Source organism: Oncorhynchus gorbuscha, linkage group LG08, assembly GCF_021184085.1.
Source record: "Oncorhynchus gorbuscha isolate QuinsamMale2020 ecotype Even-year linkage group LG08, OgorEven_v1.0, whole genome shotgun sequence".
NCBI classification, from domain to species: domain Eukaryota; kingdom Metazoa; phylum Chordata; class Actinopteri; order Salmoniformes; family Salmonidae; genus Oncorhynchus; species Oncorhynchus gorbuscha.
Genome location: NC_060180.1, coordinates 62948934 through 62954933, shown reverse-complemented (window position 1 = coordinate 62954933; position 6000 = coordinate 62948934).

The window sequence follows — 6000 nt, the reverse complement described above, 5'->3', positions numbered from 1 at the left end:
CTTTTTAGAGAAATGTCCTCTGGTCTGATGAAACAAAAATACAATTTTTGTTCTACTATTATTCTACTATTATTCTACTATTGTTCTACTATTAGAATATACTATTATTCTGACATTTCACATTCTTAAAATAAAGTGGTGATCCTAACTGACCTAAGATAGGGACTTTTTACTCTGATTAAATGTCAGGAATTTGTGAAAAACTGAGTTTAAATGTATTTGGCTCAGGTGTATGTAAACTTCCGACTTCAACTGTACATAAGTATTCTGACTCTTTACTCAGTACTTTTGTTGAAGCACCTTTCGCAGTATCAAGTCTTCTTGGGTATGACGCTACAAGCTTTGCACACCTGTAATTGGGGAGTTTCTCCCATTCTTCTCTGCAGATCCTCTCAAACTCTGTCAGGTTGGATTGGGAGCGTAGCTGCACAGCTATTTTTAGGTCTCTCCAGAGATGTTCGATTGGCTTCAAGTACGGGCTCTGGCTTGGCCACTAAAGGACATTCAGAGACTTGTCCCAAAGCCAATCCTGCATTGTCTTGGCTGTGTGCTTAGGTTCTTTGTCCTGTTGGAAGCTGAACCTTTGCCCCCAGTCTGAGTTCCTGGACACTCTGGAGCAGGTCAAGCACATCAAGGATCTCTCTGTACTTTGCTCCGTTCATCTTTGCCTCGATCCTGACAAGTCTCCTAGTCCCTGCAGCTGAAAAACCTCCCCACGACATGTTGCTGCCACCACCATGCTTCACCGTAGGGATTGTGACAGATTTCCTCCAGACGTGATGCTTGGCATTCAGGCCAAAGAGTTCAATGTTGGTTTCATTAGTAAGAGAAAATTGTTTATCATGGCCTGAGAGTCTTTAGATGCCTTTTGTCAAACTCCAAGCGGGCTGTCATGTGCCTTTTACTGAGGAGTGGCTTCCGTCTAGCCTCTAACATAAAGGCCTGATTGGTGGAGTGCTGCAGAGATGGCTGTCTTTCTGGAAGGTACTCCCATCTCCACAGAGCAACTCTAGAGCTCTGTCAGAATAACCATCGTGTTCTTGGTCACATCCCTGACAAAGGCCCTATTTCCCCGATTGTTTAGTTTGTCCAGGCGGCCAGCTCTTGGAAGAGTCTTGGTGGATCCAAACTGTGTGTGTGTGTGTGTGTGTGTGTGTGTGTGTGTGTGTGTGTGTGTGTGTGTGTGTGTGTGTGTGTGTGTGTGTGTGTGTGTGTGTGTGTGTGTGTGTGTGTGTGTGTGTGTGTGTGTGTGTGTGTGTGTGTGTGTGTGTGTGTGTGTGTGTGTGTGTGTGTGTGTGTGTGTGTGTGTGTGTCAGTGTCAGTGTCAGTGTATATATAGTGTATATATAGTCTTGTCAGTGTCCGTAGCATTATTGCAAGATAGGGTCAATGCATATAGTCTGGGTAATTATGTAATTAACTATTTAATAGTCTTATGACTAACCACTAACCGCCACGTTCCCATAGTCCTCTCCTCACTTCAACACCCAGGACTGATAGATGAGGAACTGCCTAGTTGACATATTACACCAGTAATGAATTATCCACATCGGATAGGCGCCAGGAACTAATGTCTAACGTTTTACTGCAGTGTGTTAAATCGGGGTCACACAGTGTTTCTTGGTAGTCTTAAACAAATCTACTTTTAAATAAAAGTATACACCTCAAATACATGGTTATGGGCTTTAAAAAGAGAAGACACCATTGCCATGTCAGATATAATCTCAAATATGAGTTTGCATCCCAATATTACACTTTATATACATCGCAAAAGATTGAAATACAACAAAAATGTTTGACATAGAAACACCAGATAACCTTTTTTTTAAAGTTTATGAATTGTGAAATTATGAAAAATATTTATAACATCCCACTCACGAGGCCACTAGGTCATTTGACTGCAGGAAAGGGCTACTCCACACAAGTTGCTTTTTAGGAAGTCTCAGGCTACCAGACGCAAACCCTTTCAAGATGGAGGAGATTGACAGCCATACACCAGAGATCTAGAATAGAAAACTTTTGTTTTATCATTGACCATGGTTGTATTATAGTTGCATTGCATTGCAGTTCTTAACTATAAGAGTTTATTCACTGACCACTGTTCTGCAGATTCTGATTATAACTATTAATTCTCATGGCTTATAATGGGCAATGCTCATTTTTGCATATTTTCGTACACTCCGTCTTCAACACATTTGGGAGTGATGCATGTTTTAGCCCCACATGACCACTAATTCATTCCCATAATGAGATGTGTTACTCAGCAGTCCATGCCAGCCAGAAGGAGGAGAGGGGGTGTGGTGGTCATTTGGCACAATTTCTACTGCTTATTAATGATCAAGTTGTTTTCTTAAACAGGGTAATACTGGGTAGCATGCCTGCAAAAAACAGTGTCATGCCCGTTCCCACTCGCCCTCTCTGGCGCCCAAAGGCGCCAGGCTCCCCAGCATTACGCACCCCTGCCACATTAGTACACACACCTGCCACCCCCCCGTCCCCCGTCACGATCATCAGCGATTTTTGGACTCACCTGGACTCAATCACCTCTGTCATTACCTCCCCTATATCTGTCTGGTTCCCCGCTCTGTTCCTGGCTTCAGCATTAATTGTCGTTTGTCGTTGTTTAGCCGTGTGCTGACGCTGTTCCTGTTCTGTTACCTGTCTGTTCCTGAATAAATGTTGACTCTCCTTACCTGCTTCTCATCTCCAGCGGCGGTCCTTGCAAACAGTCTTAAAACTGCTCTTTAAATGTTTTTTTGATTGAACCTTTATCTAACTAGATCAGTTAGTCAGTTAAGAAGAAATTCTTATTTAAGCTAAGCCTAAATCAAATCCTTTATTTATTTTCCTTTAATTCCCCTGTGAACTATCACATGGGCCCACACTGGGGCTATCCAGTCAAATTCAACAGTCAAATTCAACAGTGCTCTTTTATGTCCATATACATATTCAACCGGAACCCGCTTTCAGCGAATGGCGGAGGTTTGGTAAAGGTTGTCCGGAGGACAGCTAATCCTGAAAGTCCAGAGGTCTCCAGCTGGAGTCACATGTTTGTTCCCTGCCCACCAGACTACCGGACATTCCTCCATGAGTAACATGTTCTTGGAGATGAGAATGGGAAATCATGTAAGTTGATTTTAGAGTAGTGATGTGTTGTAGCCAGTTATCATTGTTTATGGTGCTATGACACCTTGACTAACGCAAGAAGTGTTTTCATTGAAAAGGATTGTAAATAAGATGTCTATGAGTGTTTTCTTGAAATGAATTTGGATTACCTCTGTGAAGAAAGGTGGCATTGCAAAGCACATTGTGACACATTACACAGTTAGATCAGTAATGGAAGTCAAGGACTGAATGTAACCATTACAATACATACATATATATTTATTTACTTTACCTTAATTTAACTAGGCAAGTAAGTAAAGAAACAATTCTTATTTTCAATGATGGCCTAGAAACAGTGGGTTAACTGCCTGTTCAGGGGCAGAACGACAGATTTGTACCTTGTCAGGTCAGGGGTTTGAACTTGCGACCTTCCTATTACTAGTCCAACACTCTAACCACTAGGCTACCCTACGCCCTAGTCATTAGTCAAAGGTTAAAGGTCAATGGTATCTCAGACCACATGAACAATTCAATAAAATGGTTGATTGGAGTGGAGTAAACAGAGTCATCCAAATGGGTCCTCATCAAGACTGGGCTGATTAGAGTAAAGCCAAATGTCTTTATCAGTCTTGCTAATCCTTTTTCAACCCCTGTTTTCCTACAACAGATTATGAAGTCATATTTCATTTGGGAGAGAGGGGCCACCTGGGAAATGAATTATGTGTGGGAAAAAAGACATGGAAACTTCTGACGGACTACTTTCTTTGTTGCCACTACAGCCCCTCATGAGTTCTGTTTTTTAGTGGACCCCACCCCCATCAAAGTTGCCCATCCCTGGTGTAGGATGATACTGTATTATCAATTATACCACAAATTATAACATATGATGTATTGTCATATTCAGCATATTCATGAAATAACAGTGATGGCAGAGGAGACAATACTTTTCCTTAATGCAACACTCTGAGCGTGCATAGCAGAATTGAAGGATAGTTATACATTTTAACCAGAAGTACAGTAGGCTATGTGTAAAGACAACCACCATTCATTCTCTGAATATGACTTGAGAGATTGATCCGATTGGATATTTTCCAAATCGCAAATTCAAACATACATCAAAATATATCAAAATGTATTGCTGTGGTTTGGCATATATTTGGAAAGAATAGCCCTATCAATTAAATCAATGCTAGAATATATAAATGGTCTGTAAGTTGTGTGGCGATGCATGTACACCCGTATCTCACGCTGTCTTTTCACTTAATACTAATTCACCATGCTGAATCTATCTGCTGAATCGATTCACTTAATACCATGCTGAATCTATCTGCTGAATCGATTCACTTAATACCATGCTGAATCTATCTGCTGAATCTATTCACTTAATATCATGCTGAATCTATCTGCTGAATCTATTCACTTAATACCATGCTGAATCTATCTGCTGAATCTATTCACTTAAAACCATGCTGAATCTATCTGCTGAATCTATTAACTTAATACCATGCTGAACCTATCTGCTGAATCTATTCACTTAATACCATGCTGAATCTATCTGCTGAATCTATTCACTTAATACCATGCTGAATCTATCTGCTGAATCTATTCACTTAATACCATGCTGAATCTATCTGCTGAATCTATTCACTTAATACCATGCTGAATCTATCTGCTAAATCTATTCACTTAATACCATGCTGAATCTATCCGCTGAATCTATTCACTTAATACCATGCTGAATCTATCTGCTGAATCTATTCACTTAATACCATGCTGAATCTATCTGCTGAATCTATTCACCTAATACCATGCTGAATCTATCTGCAGAATCTATTCACTTAATACCATGCTGAATCTATCCGCTGAATCTATTCACTTAATACCATGCTGAATCTATCTGCTGAATCTATTCACTTAATACCATGCTGAATCTATCTGCTGAATCTATTCACTTAATACCATGCTGAACCTATCTGCTGAATCTATTCACTTAATACCATGCTGAATCTATCTGCTGAATCTATTCACTTAATACCATGCTGAATCTATTTGCTGAATCTATTCACTTAATACCATGCTGAATCTATCTGCTGAATCTATTCACTTAATACCATGCTGAATCTATCTGCTGAATCTATCTGCTGAATCTATTCACTTAATACCATGCTGAATCTATCTGCTGAATCTATTCACTTAATACCATGCTGAATCTATCTGCTGAATCTATTCACTTAATACCATGCTGAATCTATCTGCTGAATCTATCTGCTGAATCTATCTGCTGAATCACTCTCTCATGCACTAAATCACCCGCATTCGGCAATGTACAACTAAATATATCACAGGTTGGGTAACTTGTAGATTTCATTTATTTGTAACATTCTGAATTCATATCGGTGTACAGTACTTCAAAAATATTGCTGAAATAGGTCTGGACTGGAGTCCTTTTCTTGCCTTCGTAGACAGTTCTTAGAAATGCTCATTATGTTACTGTTTCATGTAACTAATTACAGTGGCAAGAAAAGGTATGTGAACCCTTTGATATTACCTGGTTATCTGTATAAATTAGTCATAAAACTTGATCTGATCTTCGTCTAAGTCTGTAGTTGCGGATGGCTGGCTGAGCATCCTGCCCATACAACCTGTCAAGGCATTTACTGTCCGTACAACCTGTCAAGGCAATTACTGCCCATACAATCTGTCAAGGCATTTACTGTCCGTACAACCTGTCAAGGCATTTACTGTCCGTACAACCTGTCAAGGCATTTACTGTCCGTACAACCTGTCAAGGCATTTACTGTCCGTACAACCTGTCAAGGCATTTACTGTCCGTACAACCTGTCAAGGCATTTACTGTCCGTACAACCTGTCAAGGCAATTACTGCCCATACAATC